An 18,415-nucleotide genomic window follows, 5' to 3' on the forward strand; every position below is an offset into this window, starting at 1 on the left:
AGTTATTGCTGGATCGTGCTTAGTTTGTCAACATAGAAAAGAGCCCTAGTTTAGGAGAAATTGGTTGAATCACGGCTTTTGTCTTGGCCTGTTGGTGCATTGTTAATCAAAGGAAAACAGCACGAAAAAACGTGGACAAGAGGGAGCGCACATGACGGGGCGATCGGTGGCTCTTGACTGGCAACGAGGTCAACAAGAGTTATTGCTGGATCGTGCTTAGTTTGTCAACATAGAAAAGAGCCCTAGTTTAGGAGAAATTGGTTGAATCAGGGCTTTTGTCTTGGCCTGTTGGTGCATTGTTAATCAAAGGAAAACAGCCCGAAAAAACGTGCACAAGAGGGAGCGCACATGACGGGGCGATCGGTGGCTCTTGGCTGGCAACGAGGTCAACAAGAGTTATTGCTGGATCGTGCTTAGTTTGTCGACATAGAAAAGACCCCTATTTTAGGAGAAATTGGTTGAATCAGGGCTTTTGTCTTGGCCTGTTGGTGCATTGTTAATCAAAGGAAAACAGCCCGAAAAAACGTGCACAAGAGGGAGCGCACATGACGGGGCGATCGGTGGCTCTTGACTGGCAACGAGGTCAACAAGAGTTATTGCTGGATCGTGCTTAGTTTGTCGACATAGAAAAGAGCCCTATTTTAGGAGAAATTGGTTGAATCACGGCTTTTGTCTTGGCCTGTTGGTGCATTGTTAATCAAAGGAAAACAGCCCGAAAAAACGTGCACAAGAGGGAGCGCACATGACGGGGCGATCGGTGGCTCTTGACTGGCAACGAGGTCAACAAGAGTTATTGCTGGATCGTGCTTAGTTTGTCGACATAGAAAAGAGCCCTATTTTAGGAGAAATTGGTTGAATCACGGCTTTTGTTTTGGCATGTTGGTGCATTGTTAATCAAAGGAAAACAGCCCGAAAAAACGTGCACAAGAGGGAGCGCACATGACGGGGCGATCGGTGGCTCTTGACTGGCAACGAGGTCAACAAGAGTTATTGCTGGATCGTGCTTAGTTTGTCGACATAGAAAAGACCCCTATTTTAGGAGAAATTGGTTGAATCAGGGCTTTTGTCTTGGCCTGTTGGTGCATTGTTAATCAAAGGAAAACAGCCCGAAAAAACGTGCACAAGAGGGAGCGCACATGACGGGGCGATCGGTGGCTCTTGACTGGCAACGAGGTCAACAAGAGTTATTGCTGGATCGTGCTTAGTTTGTCGACATAGAAAAGAGCCCTATTTTAGGAGAAATTGGTTGAATCACGGCTTTTGTTTTGGCATGTTGGTGCATTGTTAATCAAAGGAAAACAGCCCGAAAAAACGTGCACAAGAGGGAGCGCACATGACGGGGCGATCGGTGGCTCTTGACTGGCAACGAGGTCAACAAGAGTTATTGCTGGATCGTGCTTAGTTTGTCGACATAGAAAAGAGCCCTATTTTAGGAGAAATTGGTTGAATCACGGCTTTTGTTTTGGCATGTTGGTGCATTGTTAATCAAAGGAAAACAGCCCGAAAAAACGTGCTCAAGAGGGAGCACACACGACAGGGCGGGCAGTGGCTCTTGACTGGCAACAAGGTAAACAAGAGTTATTGCTGAATCGCGCTTAGTTTGTCAACATAAAAAAGAGCCCTAGTTTAGGAGAAATTGGTTGAATCGGGGCTTGTCTTGGCTAGTTGGTGCATTCTTAATCAAAGGAAAATAGCCCGAAAAAACGTGCACAAGAGGGAGCGCACATGACGGGGCGATCGGTGGCTCTTGACTGGCAACGAGGTCAACAAGAGTTATTGCTGGATCGTGCTTAGTTTGTCGACATAGAAAAGAGCCCTATTTTAGGAGAAATTGGTTGAATCACGGCTTTTGTCTTGGCCTGTTGGTGCATTGTTAATCAAAGGAAAACAGCCCGAAAAAACGTGCACAAGAGGGAGCGCACATGACGGGGCGATCGGTGGCTCTTGACTGGCAACGAGGTCAACAAGAGTTATTGCTGGATCGTGCTTAGTTTGTCGACATAGAAAAGAGCCCTATTTTAGGAGAAATTGGTTGAATCACGGCTTTTGTTTTGGCATGTTGGTGCATTGTTAATCAAAGGAAAACAGCCCGAAAAAACGTGCACAAGAGGGAGCGCACATGACGGGGCGATCGGTGGCTCTTGACTGGCAACGAGGTCAACAAGAGTTATTGCTGGATCGTGCTTAGTTTGTCGACATAGAAAAGACCCCTATTTTAGGAGAAATTGGTTGAATCAGGGCTTTTGTCTTGGCCTGTTGGTGCATTGTTAATCAAAGGAAAACAGCCCGAAAAAACGTGCACAAGAGGGAGCGCACATGACGGGGCGATCGGTGGCTCTTGACTGGCAACGAGGTCAACAAGAGTTATTGCTGGATCGTGCTTAGTTTGTCGACATAGAAAAGACCCCTATTTTAGGAGAAATTGGTTGAATCAGGGCTTTTGTCTTGGCCTGTTGGTGCATTGTTAATCAAAGGAAAACAGCCCGAAAAAACGTGCACAAGAGGGAGCGCACATGACGGGGCGATCGGTGGCTCTTGACTGGCAACGAGGTCAACAAGAGTTATTGCTGGATCGTGCTTAGTTTGTCGACATAGAAAAGAGCCCTATTTTAGGAGAAATTGGTTGAATCACGGCTTTTGTTTTGGCATGTTGGTGCATTGTTAATCAAAGGAAAACAGCCCGAAAAAACGTGCTCAAGAGGGAGCACACACGACAGGGCGGGCAGTGGCTCTTGACTGGCAACAAGGTAAACAAGAGTTATTGCTGAATCGCGCTTAGTTTGTCAACATAAAAAAGAGCCCTAGTTTAGGAGAAATTGGTTGAATCGGGGCTTGTCTTGGCTAGTTGGTGCATTCTTAATCAAAGGAAAATAGCCCGAAAAAACGTGCACAAGAGGGAGCGCACATGACGGGGCGATCGGTGGCTCTTGACTGGCAACGAGGTCAACAAGAGTTATTGCTGGATCGTGCTTAGTTTGTCGACATAGAAAAGAGCCCTATTTTAGGAGAAATTGGTTGAATCACGGCTTTTGTCTTGGCCTGTTGCTGCATTGTTAATCAAAGGAAAACAGCCCGAAAAAACGTGCACAAGAGGGAGCGCACATGACGGGGCGATCGGGGGCTCTTGACTGGCAACGAGGTCAACAAGAGTTATTGCTGGATCGTGCTTAGTTTGTCGACATAGAAAAGAGCCCTATTTTAGGAGAAATTGGTTGAATCACGGCTTTTGTCTTGGCCTCTTGGTGCATTGTTAATCAAAGGAAAACAGCCCGAAAAAACGTGCACAAGAGGGCGCGCACAAGACGGGGCGATCGGTGGCTCTTGACTGGCAACAAGGTCAACAAGAGTTATTGCTGAATCGCGCTTAGTTTTTCAACATAGAAAAGAGCCCTAGTTTAGGAGAAATTGGTTGAATCAGGGCTTTTGTCTTGGCCTGTTGGTGCATTGTTAATCAAAGGAAAACAGCCCGAAAAAACGTGCACAAGAGGGAGCGCACATGACGGGGCGATCGGTGGCTCTTGGCTGGCAACGAGGTCAACAAGAGTTATTGCTGGATCGTGCTTAGTTTGTCGACATAGAAAAGAGCCCTATTTTAGGAGAAATTGGTTGAATCAGGGCTTTTGTCTTGGCCTGTTGGTGCATTGTTAATCAAAGGAAAACAGCCCGAAAAAACGTGCACAAGAGGGAGCGCACATGACGGGGCGATCGGTGGCTCTTGACTGGCAACGAGGTCAACAAGAGTTATTGCTGGATCGTGCTTAGTTTGTCGACATAGAAAAGAGCCCTATTTTAGGAGAAATTGGTTGAATCACGGCTTTTGTTTTGGCATGTTGGTGCATTGTTAATCAAAGGAAAACAGCCCGAAAAAACGTGCACAAGAGGGAGCGCACATGACGGGGCGATCGGTGGCTCTTGACTGGCAACGAGGTCAACAAGAGTTATTGCTGGATCGTGCTTAGTTTGTCGACATAGAAAAGAGCCCTATTTTAGGAGAAATTGGTTGAATCACGGCTTTTGTTTTGGCATGTTGGTGCATTGTTAATCAAAGGAAAACAGCCCGAAAAAACGTGCTCAAGAGGGAGCACACACGACAGGGCGGGCAGTGGCTCTTGACTGGCAACAAGGTAAACAAGAGTTATTGCTGAATCGCGCTTAGTTTGTCAACATAAAAAAGAGCCCTAGTTTAGGAGAAATTGGTTGAATCGGGGCTTGTCTTGGCTAGTTGGTGCATTCTTAATCAAAGGAAAATAGCCCGAAAAAACGTGCACAAGAGGGAGCGCACATGACGGGGCGATCGGTGGCTCTTGACTGGCAACGAGGTCAACAAGAGTTATTGCTGGATCGTGCTTAGTTTGTCGACATAGAAAAGAGCCCTATTTTAGGAGAAATTGGTTGAATCACGGCTTTTGTCTTGGCCTGTTGGTGCATTGTTAATCAAAGGAAAACAGCCCGAAAAAACGTGCACAAGAGGGAGCGCACATGACGGGGCGATCGGTGGCTCTTGACTGGCAACGAGGTCAACAAGAGTTATTGCTGGATCGTGCTTAGTTTGTCGACATAGAAAAGAGCCCTATTTTAGGAGAAATTGGTTGAATCACGGCTTTTGTTTTGGCATGTTGGTGCATTGTTAATCAAAGGAAAACAGCCCGAAAAAACGTGCACAAGAGGGAGCGCACATGACGGGGCGATCGGTGGCTCTTGACTGGCAACGAGGTCAACAAGAGTTATTGCTGGATCGTGCTTAGTTTGTCGACATAGAAAAGACCCCTATTTTAGGAGAAATTGGTTGAATCAGGGCTTTTGTCTTGGCCTGTTGGTGCATTGTTAATCAAAGGAAAACAGCCCGAAAAAACGTGCACAAGAGGGAGCGCACATGACGGGGCGATCGGTGGCTCTTGACTGGCAACGAGGTCAACAAGAGTTATTGCTGGATCGTGCTTAGTTTGTCGACATAGAAAAGACCCCTATTTTAGGAGAAATTGGTTGAATCAGGGCTTTTGTCTTGGCCTGTTGGTGCATTGTTAATCAAAGGAAAACAGCCCGAAAAAACGTGCACAAGAGGGAGCGCACATGACGGGGCGATCGGTGGCTCTTGACTGGCAACGAGGTCAACAAGAGTTATTGCTGGATCGTGCTTAGTTTGTCGACATAGAAAAGAGCCCTATTTTAGGAGAAATTGGTTGAATCACGGCTTTTGTTTTGGCATGTTGGTGCATTGTTAATCAAAGGAAAACAGCCCGAAAAAACGTGCTCAAGAGGGAGCACACACGACAGGGCGGGCAGTGGCTCTTGACTGGCAACAAGGTAAACAAGAGTTATTGCTGAATCGCGCTTAGTTTGTCAACATAAAAAAGAGCCCTAGTTTAGGAGAAATTGGTTGAATCGGGGCTTGTCTTGGCTAGTTGGTGCATTCTTAATCAAAGGAAAATAGCCCGAAAAAACGTGCACAAGAGGGAGCGCACATGACGGGGCGATCGGTGGCTCTTGACTGGCAACGAGGTCAACAAGAGTTATTGCTGGATCGTGCTTAGTTTGTCGACATAGAAAAGAGCCCTATTTTAGGAGAAATTGGTTGAATCACGGCTTTTGTCTTGGCCTGTTGCTGCATTGTTAATCAAAGGAAAACAGCCCGAAAAAACGTGCACAAGAGGGAGCGCACATGACGGGGCGATCGGGGGCTCTTGACTGGCAACGAGGTCAACAAGAGTTATTGCTGGATCGTGCTTAGTTTGTCGACATAGAAAAGAGCCCTATTTTAGGAGAAATTGGTTGAATCACGGCTTTTGTCTTGGCCTCTTGGTGCATTGTTAATCAAAGGAAAACAGCCCGAAAAAACGTGCACAAGAGGGCGCGCACAAGACGGGGCGATCGGTGGCTCTTGACTGGCAACAAGGTCAACAAGAGTTATTGCTGAATCGCGCTTAGTTTTTCAACATAGAAAAGAGCCCTAGTTTAGGAGAAATTGGTTGAATCAGGGCTTTTGTCTTGGCCTGTTGGTGCATTGTTAATCAAAGGAAAACAGCCCGAAAAAACGTGCACAAGAGGGAGCGCACATGACGGGGCGATCGGTGGCTCTTGGCTGGCAACGAGGTCAACAAGAGTTATTGCTGGATCGTGCTTAGTTTGTCGACATAGAAAAGAGCCCTATTTTAGGAGAAATTGGTTGAATCAGGGCTTTTGTCTTGGCCTGTTGGTGCATTGTTAATCAAAGGAAAACAGCCCGAAAAAACGTGCACAAGAGGGAGCGCACATGACGGGGCGATCGGTGGCTCTTGACTGGCAACGAGGTCAACAAGAGTTATTGCTGGATCGTGCTTAGTTTGTCGACATAGAAAAGAGCCCTATTTTAGGAGAAATTGGTTGAATCACGGCTTTTGTTTTGGCATGTTGGTGCATTGTTAATCAAAGGAAAACAGCCCGAAAAAACGTGCACAAGAGGGAGCGCACATGACGGGGCGATCGGTGGCTCTTGACTGGCAACGAGGTCAACAAGAGTTATTGCTGGATCGTGCTTAGTTTGTCGACATAGAAAAGACCCCTATTTTAGGAGAAATTGGTTGAATCAGGGCTTTTGTCTTGGCCTGTTGGTGCATTGTTAATCAAAGGAAAACAGCCCGAAAAAACGTGCACAAGAGGGAGCGCACATGACGGGGCGATCGGTGGCTCTTGACTGGCAACGAGGTCAACAAGAGTTATTGCTGGATCGTGCTTAGTTTGTCGACATAGAAAAGAGCCCTATTTTAGGAGAAATTGGTTGAATCACGGCTTTTGTTTTGGCATGTTGGTGCATTGTTAATCAAAGGAAAACAGCCCGAAAAAACGTGCACAAGAGGGAGCGCACATGACGGGGCGATCGGTGGCTCTTGACTGGCAACGAGGTCAACAAGAGTTATTGCTGGATCGTGCTTAGTTTGTCGACATAGAAAAGAGCCCTATTTTAGGAGAAATTGGTTGAATCAGGGCTTTTGTCTTGGCCTGTTGGTGCATTGTTAATCAAAGGAAAACAGCCCGAAAAAACGTGCACAAGAGGGAGCGCACATGACGGGGCGATCGGTGGCTCTTGACTGGCAACGAGGTCAACAAGAGTTATTGCTGGATCGTGCTTAGTTTGTCGACATAGAAAAGAGCCCTATTTTAGGAGAAATTGGTTGAATCACGGCTTTTGTTTTGGCATGTTGGTGCATTGTTAATCAAAGGAAAACAGCCCGAAAAAACGTGCACAAGAGGGAGCGCACATGACGGGGCGATCGGTGGCTCTTGACTGGCAACGAGGTCAACAAGAGTTATTGCTGGATCGTGCTTAGTTTGTCGACATATAAAAGAGCCCTATTTTAGGAGAAATTGGTTGAATCAGGGCTTTTGTCTTGGCCTGTTGGTGCATTGTTAATCAAAGGAAAACAGCCCGAAAAAACGTGCTCAAGAGGGAGCACACACGACAGGGCGGGCAGTGGCTCTTGACTGGCAACAAGGTAAACAAGAGTTATTGCTGAATCGCGCTTAGTTTGTCAACATAAAAAAGAGCCCTAGTTTAGGAGAAATTGGTTGAATCGGGGCTTGTCTTGGCTAGTTGGTGCATTCTTAATCAAAGGAAAATAGCCCGAAAAAACGTGCACAAGAGGGAGCGCACATGACGGGGCGATCGGTGGCTCTTGACTGGCAACGAGGTCAACAAGAGTTATTGCTGGATCGTGCTTAGTTTGTCGACATAGAAAAGAGCCCTATTTTAGGAGAAATTGGTTGAATCACGGCTTTTGTCTTGGCCTGTTGCTGCATTGTTAATCAAAGGAAAACAGCCCGAAAAAACGTGCACAAGAGGGAGCGCACATGACGGGGCGATCGGGGGCTCTTGACTGGCAACGAGGTCAACAAGAGTTATTGCTGGATCGTGCTTAGTTTGTCGACATAGAAAAGAGCCCTATTTTAGGAGAAATTGGTTGAATCAGGGCTTTTGTCTTGGCCTGTTGGTGCATTGTTAATCAAAGGAAAACAGCCCGAAAAAACGTGCACAAGAGGGAGCGCACATGACGGGGCGATCGGTGGCTCTTGACTGGCAACGAGGTCAACAAGAGTTATAGCTGGATCGTGCTTAGTTTGTCGACATAGAAAAGAGCCCTATTTTAGGAGAAATTGGTTGAATCACGGCTTTTGTCTTGGCCTGTTGGTGCATTGTTAATCAAAGGAAAACAGCCCGAAAAAACGTGCACAAGAGGGAGCGCACATGACGGGGCGATCGGGGGCTCTTTACTGGCAACGAGGTCAACAAGAGTTATTGCTGGATCGTGCTTAGTTTGTCGACATAGAAAAGAGCCCTATTTTAGGAGAAATTGGTTGAATCACGGCTTTTGTCTTGGCCTGTTGCTGCATTGTTAATCAAAGGAAAACAGCCCGAAAAAACGTGCACAAGAGGGAGCGCACATGACGGGGCGATCGGTGGCTCTTGGCTGGCAACGAGGTCAACAAGAGTTATTGCTGGATCGTGCTTAGTTTGTCGACATAGAAAAGAGCCCTATTTTAGGAGAAATTGGTTGAATCAGGGCTTTTGTCTTGGCCTGTTGGTGCATTGTTAATCAAAGGAAAACAGCCCGAAAAAACGTGCACAAGAGGGAGCGCACATGACGGGGCGATCGGTGGCTCTTGACTGGCAACGAGGTCAACAAGAGTTATTGCTGGATCGTGCTTAGTTTGTCGACATAGAAAAGAGCCCTATTTTAGGAGAAATTGGTTGAATCACGGCTTTTGTCTTGGCCTGTTGGTGCATTGTTAATCAAAGGAAAACAGCCCGAAAAAACGTGCACAAGAGGGAGCGCACATGACGGGGCGATCGGGGGCTCTCGACTGGCAACGAGGTCAACAAGAGTTATTGCTGGATCGTGCTTAGTTTGTCGACATAGAAAAGAGCCCTATTTTAGGAGAAATTGGTTGAATCACGGCTTTTGTCTTGGCTTGTTGGTGCATTGTTAATCAAAGGAAAACAGCCCGAAAAAACGTGCACAAGAGGGAGCGCACATGACGGGGCGATCGGTGGCTCTTGACTGGCAACGAGGTCAACAAGAGTTATTGCTGGATCGTGCTTAGTTTGTCGACATAGAAAAGAGCCCTATTTTAGGAGAAATTGGTTGAATCAGGGCTTTTGTCTTGGCCTGTTGGTGCATTGTTAATCAAAGGAAAACAGCCCGAAAAAACGTGCACAAGAGGGAGCGCACATGACGGGGCGATCGGTGGCTCTTGACTGGCAACGAGGTCAACAAGAGTTATTGCTGGATCGTGCTTAGTTTGTCGACATAGAAAAGAGCCCTATTTTAGGAGAAATTTGTTGAATCAGGGCTTTTGTCTTGGCCTGTTGGTGCATTGTTAATCAAAGGAAAACAGCCCGAAAAAACGTGCTCAAGAGGGAGCACACACGACAGGGCGGGCAGTGGCTCTTGACTGGCAACAAGGTAAACAAGAGTTATTGCTGAATCGCGCTTAGTTTGTCAACATAAAAAAGAGCCCTAGTTTAGGAGAAATTGGTTGAATCGGGGCTTGTCTTGGCTAGTTGGTGCATTCTTAATCAAAGGAAAATAGCCCGAAAAAACGTGCACAAGAGGGAGCGCACACGACGGGGCGATCGGTGGCTCTTGACTGGCAACGAGGTCAACAAGAGTTATTGCTGGATCGTGCTTAGTTTGTCGACATAGAAAAGAGCCCTATTTTAGGAGAAATTGGTTGAATCAGGGCTTTTGTCTTGGCCGGTTGGTGCATTATTAATCAAAGGAAAAACAGCCCGAAAAAACGTGCACAAGAGGGAGCACACACGACAGGGCGGGCAGTGGCTCTTGACTGGCAACAAGGTCAACAAGAGATATTGCTGGATCGCGCTTAGTTTGTCAACATAGAAAAGAGCCCTAGTTTAGGAGAAATTGGTTGAATCGGGACTTGTCTTGGCTAGTTGGTGCATTCTTAATCAAAGGAAAATAGCCCGAAAAAACGTGCACAAGAGGGAGCGCACATGACGGGGCGATCGGTGGCTCTTGGCTGGCAACGAGGTCAACAAGAGTTATTGCTGGATCGTGCTTAGTTTGTCGACATAGAAAAGAGCCCTATTTTAGGAGAAATTGGTTGAATCACGGCTTTTGTCTTGGCCTGTTGGTGCATTGTTAATCAAAGGAAAACAGCCCGAAAAAACGTGCACAAGAGGGAGCGCACAGGACGGGGCGATCGGTGGCTCTTGGCTGGCAACGAGGTCAACAAGAGTTATTGCTGGATCGTGCTTAGTTTTTCAACATAGAAAAGAGCCCTAGTTTAGGAGAAATTGGTTGAATCAGGGCTTTTGTCTTGGCCTGTTGGTGCATTGTTAATCAAAGGAAAATAGCCCGAAAAAACGTGGACAAGAGGGAGCACACACGACAGGGCGATCGGTGGCTCTTGACTGGCAACGAGGTCAACAAGAGTTATTCCTGGATTGTGCTTAGTTTGTCGACATAGAAAAGAGCCCTATTTTAGGAGAAATTGGTTGAATCAGGGCTTTTGTCTTGGCCTGTTGGTGCATTATTAATCAAAGGAAAACAGCCCGAAAAAACGTGCACAAGAGGGAGCACACACGACAGGGCGGGCAGTGGCTCTTGACTGGCAACAAGGTCAACAAGAGATATTGCTGGATCGCGCTTAGTTTGTCAACATAGAAAAGAGCCCTAGTTTAGGAGAAATTGGTTGAATCGGGACTTGTCTTGGCTAGTTGGTGCATTCTTAATCAAAGGAAAATAGCCCGAAAAAACGTGCACAAGAGGGAGCGCACATGACGGGGCGATCGGTGGCTCTTGACTGGCAACAAGGTCAACAAGAGTTATTGCTGAATCGCGCTTAGTTTGTCAACATAGAAAAGAGCCCTAGTTTAGGAGAAATTGGTTGAATCAGGGCTTTTGTCTTGGCCTGTTGGTGCATTGTTAATCAAAGGAAAATAGCCCGAAAAAACGTGCACAAGAGGGAGCGCACATGACGGGGCGATCGGTGGCTCTTGGCTGGCAACGAGGTCAACAAGAGTTATTGCTGGATCGTGCTTAGTTTGTCGACATAGAAAAGAGCCCTATTTTAGGAGAAATTGGTTGAATCAGGGCTTTTGTCTTGGCCTGTTGGTGCATTGTTAATCAAAGGAAAACAGCCCGAAAAAACGTGCACAAGAGGGAGCGCACATGACGGGGCGATCGGTGGCTCTTGACTGGCAACGAGGTCAACAAGAGTTATTGCTGGATCGTGCTTAGTTTGTCGACATAGAAAAGAGCCCTATTTTAGGAGAAATTGGTTGAATCACGGCTTTTGTCTTGGCCTGTTGCTGCATTGTTAATCAAAGGAAAACAGCCCGAAAAAACGTGCACAAGAGGGAGCGCACATGACGTGGCGATCGGGGGCTCTTGACTGGCAACGAGGTCAACAAGAGTTATTGCTGGATCGTGCTTAGTTTGTCGACATAGAAAAGAGCCCTATTTTAGGAGAAATTGGTTGAATCACGGCTTTTGTCTTGGCTTGTTGGTGCATTGTTAATCAAAGGAAAACAGCCCGAAAAAACGTGCACAAGAGGGAGCGCACATGACGGGGCGATCGGTGGCTCTTGACTGGCAACGAGGTCAACAAGAGTTATTGCTGGATCGTGCTTAGTTTGTCGACATAGAAAAGAGCCCTATTTTAGGAGAAATTTGTTGAATCAGGGCTTTTGTCTTGGCCTGTTGGTGCATTGTTAATCAAAGGAAAACAGCCCGAAAAAACGTGCTCAAGAGGGAGCACACACGACAGGGCGGGCAGTGGCTCTTGACTGGCAACAAGGTAAACAAGAGTTATTGCTGAATCGCGCTTAGTTTGTCAACATAAAAAAGAGCCCTAGTTTAGGAGAAATTGGTTGAATCGGGGCTTGTCTTGGCTAGTTGGTGCATTCTTAATCAAAGGAAAATAGCCCGAAAAAACGTGCACAAGAGGGAGCGCACACGACGGGGCGATCGGTGGCTCTTGACTGGCAACGAGGTCAACAAGAGTTATTGCTGGATCGTGCTTAGTTTGTCGACATAGAAAAGAGCCCTATTTTAGGAGAAATTGGTTGAATCAGGGCTTTTGTCTTGGCCGGTTGGTGCATTATTAATCAAAGGAAAACAGCCCGAAAAAACGTGCACAAGAGGGAGCGCACATGACGGGGCGATCGGGGGCTCTTGACTGGCAACGAGGTCAACAAGAGTTATTGCTGGATCGTGCTTAGTTTGTCGACATAGAAAAGAGCCCTATTTTAGGAGAAATTGGTTGAATCACGGCTTTTGTCTTGGCCTCTTGGTGCATTGTTAATCAAAGGAAAACAGCCCGAAAAAACGTGCACAAGAGGGCGCGCACAAGACGGGGCGATCGGTGGCTCTTGACTGGCAACAAGGTCAACAAGAGTTATTGCTGAATCGCGCTTAGTTTTTCAACATAGAAAAGAGCCCTAGTTTAGGAGAAATTGGTTGAATCAGGGCTTTTGTCTTGGCCTGTTGGTGCATTGTTAATCAAAGGAAAACAGCCCGAAAAAACGTGCACAAGAGGGAGCGCACATGACGGGGCGATCGGTGGCTCTTGGCTGGCAACGAGGTCAACAAGAGTTATTGCTGGATCGTGCTTAGTTTGTCGACATAGAAAAGAGCCCTATTTTAGGAGAAATTGGTTGAATCAGGGCTTTTGTCTTGGCCTGTTGGTGCATTGTTAATCAAAGGAAAACAGCCCGAAAAAACGTGCACAAGAGGGAGCGCACATGACGGGGCGATCGGTGGCTCTTGACTGGCAACGAGGTCAACAAGAGTTATTGCTGGATCGTGCTTAGTTTGTCGACATAGAAAAGAGCCCTATTTTAGGAGAAATTGGTTGAATCACGGCTTTTGTTTTGGCATGCTGGTGCATTGTTAATCAAAGGAAAACAGCCCGAAAAAACGTGCACAAGAGGGAGCGCACATGACGGGGCGATCGGTGGCTCTTGACTGGCAACGAGGTCAACAAGAGTTATTGCTGGATCGTGCTTAGTTTGTCGACATAGAAAAGACCCCTATTTTAGGAGAAATTGGTTGAATCAGGGCTTTTGTCTTGGCCTGTTGGTGCATTGTTAATCAAAGGAAAACAGCCCGAAAAAACGTGCACAAGAGGGAGCGCACATGACGGGGCGATCGGTGGCTCTTGACTGGCAACGAGGTCAACAAGAGTTATTGCTGGATCGTGCTTAGTTTGTCGACATAGAAAAGAGCCCTATTTTAGGAGAAATTGGTTGAATCACGGCTTTTGTTTTGGCATGTTGGTGCATTGTTAATCAAAGGAAAACAGCCCGAAAAAACGTGCACAAGAGGGAGCGCACATGACGGGGCGATCGGTGGCTCTTGACTGGCAACGAGGTCAACAAGAGTTATTGCTGGATCGTGCTTAGTTTGTCGACATAGAAAAGAGCCCTATTTTAGGAGAAATTGGTTGAATCAGGGCTTTTGTCTTGGCCTGTTGGTGCATTGTTAATCAAAGGAAAACAGCCCGAAAAAACGTGCACAAGAGGGAGCGCACATGACGGGGCGATCGGTGGCTCTTGACTGGCAACGAGGTCAACAAGAGTTATTGCTGGATCGTGCTTAGTTTGTCGACATAGAAAAGAGCCCTATTTTAGGAGAAATTGGTTGAATCACGGCTTTTGTTTTGGCATGTTGGTGCATTGTTAATCAAAGGAAAACAGCCCGAAAAAACGTGCACAAGAGGGAGCGCACATGACGGGGCGATCGGTGGCTCTTGACTGGCAACGAGGTCAACAAGAGTTATTGCTGGATCGTGCTTAGTTTGTCGACATATAAAAGAGCCCTATTTTAGGAGAAATTGGTTGAATCAGGGCTTTTGTCTTGGCCTGTTGGTGCATTGTTAATCAAAGGAAAACAGCCCGAAAAAACGTGCTCAAGAGGGAGCACACACGACAGGGCGGGCAGTGGCTCTTGACTGGCAACAAGGTAAACAAGAGTTATTGCTGAATCGCGCTTAGTTTGTCAACATAAAAAAGAGCCCTAGTTTAGGAGAAATTGGTTGAATCGGGGCTTGTCTTGGCTAGTTGGTGCATTCTTAATCAAAGGAAAATAGCCCGAAAAAACGTGCACAAGAGGGAGCGCACATGACGGGGCGATCGGTGGCTCTTGACTGGCAACGAGGTCAACAAGAGTTATTGCTGGATCGTGCTTAGTTTGTCGACATAGAAAAGAGCCCTATTTTAGGAGAAATTGGTTGAATCACGGCTTTTGTCTTGGCCTGTTGCTGCATTGTTAATCAAAGGAAAACAGCCCGAAAAAACGTGCACAAGAGGGAGCGCACATGACGGGGCGATCGGGGGCTCTTGACTGGCAACGAGGTCAACAAGAGTTATTGCTGGATCGTGCTTAGTTTGTCGACATAGAAAAGAGCCCTATTTTAGGAGAAATTGGTTGAATCAGGGCTTTTGTCTTGGCCTGTTGGTGCATTGTTAATCAAAGGAAAACAGCCCGAAAAAACGTGCACAAGAGGGAGCGCACATGACGGGGCGATCGGTGGCTCTTGACTGGCAACGAGGTCAACAAGAGTTATAGCTGGATCGTGCTTAGTTTGTCGACATAGAAAAGAGCCCTATTTTAGGAGAAATTGGTTGAATCACGGCTTTTGTCTTGGCCTGTTGGTGCATTGTTAATCAAAGGAAAACAGCCCGAAAAAACGTGCACAAGAGGGAGCGCACATGACGGGGCGATCGGGGGCTCTTTACTGGCAACGAGGTCAACAAGAGTTATTGCTGGATCGTGCTTAGTTTGTCGACATAGAAAAGAGCCCTATTTTAGGAGAAATTGGTTGAATCACGGCTTTTGTCTTGGCCTGTTGCTGCATTGTTAATCAAAGGAAAACAGCCCGAAAAAACGTGCACAAGAGGGAGCGCACATGACGGGGCGATCGGTGGCTCTTGGCTGGCAACGAGGTCAACAAGAGTTATTGCTGGATCGTGCTTAGTTTGTCGACATAGGAAAGAGCCCTATTTTAGGAGAAATTGGTTGAATCAGGGCTTTTGTCTTGGCCTGTTGGTGCATTGTTAATCAAAGGAAAACAGCCCGAAAAAACGTGCACAAGAGGGAGCGCACATGACGGGGCGATCGGTGGCTCTTGACTGGCAACGAGGTCAACAAGAGTTATTGCTGGATCGTGCTTAGTTTGTCGACATAGAAAAGAGCCCTATTTTAGGAGAAATTGGTTGAATCACGGCTTTTGTCTTGGCCTGTTGGTGCATTGTTAATCAAAGGAAAACAGCCCGAAAAAACGTGCACAAGAGGGAGCGCACATGACGGGGCGATCGGGGGCTCTCGACTGGCAACGAGGTCAACAAGAGTTATTGCTGGATCGTGCTTAGTTTGTCGACATAGAAAAGAGCCCTATTTTAGGAGAAATTGGTTGAATCACGGCTTTTGTCTTGGCTTGTTGGTGCATTGTTAATCAAAGGAAAACAGCCCGAAAAAACGTGCACAAGAGGGAGCGCACATGACGGGGCGATCGGTGGCTCTTGACTGGCAACGAGGTCAACAAGAGTTATTGCTGGATCGTGCTTAGTTTGTCGACATAGAAAAGAGCCCTATTTTAGGAGAAATTGGTTGAATCAGGGCTTTTGTCTTGGCCTGTTGGTGCATTGTTAATCAAAGGAAAACAGCCCGAAAAAACGTGCACAAGAGGGAGCGCACATGACGGGGCGATCGGTGGCTCTTGACTGGCAACGAGGTCAACAAGAGTTATTGCTGGATCGTGCTTAGTTTGTCGACATAGAAAAGAGCCCTATTTTAGGAGAAATTTGTTGAATCAGGGCTTTTGTCTTGGCCTGTTGGTGCATTGTTAATCAAAGGAAAACAGCCCGAAAAAACGTGCTCAAGAGGGAGCACACACGACAGGGCGGGCAGTGGCTCTTGACTGGCAACAAGGTAAACAAGAGTTATTGCTGAATCGCGCTTAGTTTGTCAACATAAAAAAGAGCCCTAGTTTAGGAGAAATTGGTTGAATCGGGGCTTGTCTTGGCTAGTTGGTGCATTCTTAATCAAAGGAAAATAGCCCGAAAAAACGTGCACAAGAGGGAGCGCACACGACGGGGCGATCGGTGGCTCTTGACTGGCAACGAGGTCAACAAGAGTTATTGCTGGATCGTGCTTAGTTTGTCGACATAGAAAAGAGCCCTATTTTAGGAGAAATTGGTTGAATCAGGGCTTTTGTCTTGGCCGGTTGGTGCATTATTAATCAAAGGAAAAACAGCCCGAAAAAACGTGCACAAGAGGGAGCACACACGACAGGGCGGGCAGTGGCTCTTGACTGGCAACAAGGTCAACAAGAGATATTGCTGGATCGCGCTTAGTTTGTCAACATAGAAAAGAGCCCTAGTTTAGGAGAAATTGGTTGAATCGGGACTTGTCTTGGCTAGTTGGTGCATTCTTAATCAAAGGAAAATAGCCCGAAAAAACGTGCACAAGAGGGAGCGCACATGACGGGGCGATCGGTGGCTCTTGGCTGGCAACGAGGTCAACAAGAGTTATTGCTGGATCGTGCTTAGTTTGTCGACATAGAAAAGAGCCCTATTTTAGGAGAAATTGGTTGAATCACGGCTTTTGTCTTGGCCTGTTGGTGCATTGTTAATCAAAGGAAAACAGCCCGAAAAAACGTGCACAAGAGGGAGCGCACAGGACGGGGCGATCGGTGGCTCTTGGCTGGCAACGAGGTCAACAAGAGTTATTGCTGGATCGTGCTTAGTTTTTCAACATAGAAAAGAGCCCTAGTTTAGGAGAAATTGGTTGAATCAGGGCTTTTGTCTTGGCCTGTTGGTGCATTGTTAATCAAAGGAAAATAGCCCGAAAAAACGTGGACAAGAGGGAGCACACACGACAGGGCGATCGGTGGCTCTTGACTGGCAACGAGGTCAACAAGAGTTATTCCTGGATTGTGCTTAGTTTGTCGACATAGAAAAGAGCCCTATTTTAGGAGAAATTGGTTGAATCAGGGCTTTTGTCTTGGCCTGTTGGTGCATTATTAATCAAAGGAAAACAGCCCGAAAAAACGTGCACAAGAGGGAGCACACACGACAGGGCGGGCAGTGGCTCTTGACTGGCAACAAGGTCAACAAGAGATATTGCTGGATCGCGCTTAGTTTGTCAACATAGAAAAGAGCCCTAGTTTAGGAGAAATTGGTTGAATCGGGACTTGTCTTGGCTAGTTGGTGCATTCTTAATCAAAGGAAAATAGCCCGAAAAAACGTGCACAAGAGGGAGCGCACATGACGGGGCGATCGGTGGCTCTTGACTGGCAACAAGGTCAACAAGAGTTATTGCTGAATCGCGCTTAGTTTGTCAACATAGAAAAGAGCCCTAGTTTAGGAGAAATTGGTTGAATCAGGGCTTTTGTCTTGGCCTGTTGGTGCATTGTTAATCAAAGGAAAATAGCCCGAAAAAACGTGCACAAGAGGGAGCGCACATGACGGGGCGATCGGTGGCTCTTGGCTGGCAACGAGGTCAACAAGAGTTATTGCTGGATCGTGCTTAGTTTGTCGACATAGAAAAGAGCCCTATTTTAGGAGAAATTGGTTGAATCAGGGCTTTTGTCTTGGCCTGTTGGTGCATTGTTAATCAAAGGAAAACAGCCCGAAAAAACGTGCACAAGAGGGAGCGCACATGACGGGGCGATCGGTGGCTCTTGACTGGCAACGAGGTCAACAAGAGTTATTGCTGGATCGTGCTTAGTTTGTCGACATAGAAAAGAGCCCTATTTTAGGAGAAATTGGTTGAATCACGGCTTTTGTCTTGGCCTGTTGCTGCATTGTTAATCAAAGGAAAACAGCCCGAAAAAACGTGCACAAGAGGGAGCGCACATGACGTGGCGATCGGGGGCTCTTGACTGGCAACGAGGTCAACAAGAGTTATTGCTGGATCGTGCTTAGTTTGTCGACATAGAAAAGAGCCCTATTTTAGGAGAAATTGGTTGAATCACGGCTTTTGTCTTGGCCTGTTGCTGCATTGTTAATCAAAGGAAAACAGCCCGAAAAAACGTGCACAAGTGGGAGCGCACATGACGGGGCGATCGGTGGCTCTTGACTGGCAACGAGGTCAACAAGAGTTATTGCTGGATCGTGCTTAGTTTGTCGACATAGAAAAGAGCCCTATTTTAGGAGAAATTGGTTGAATCAGGGCTTTTGTCTTGGCCTGTTGGTGCATTGTTAATCAAAGGAAAACAGCCCGAAAAAACGTGCACAAGAGGGAGCGCACATGACGGGGCTATCGGTGGCTCTTGACTGGCAACGAGGTCAACAAGAGTTATTGCTGGATCGTGCTTAGTTTGTCGACATAGAAAAGAGCCCTATTTTAGGAGAAATTGGTTGAATCAGGGCTTTTGTCTTGGCCTGTTGGTGCATTGTTAATCAAAGGAAAAC

Source organism: Amblyomma americanum, chromosome 8 (assembly GCF_052857255.1).
Source record: "Amblyomma americanum isolate KBUSLIRL-KWMA chromosome 8, ASM5285725v1, whole genome shotgun sequence".
NCBI lineage: Eukaryota > Metazoa > Arthropoda > Arachnida > Ixodida > Ixodidae > Amblyomma > Amblyomma americanum.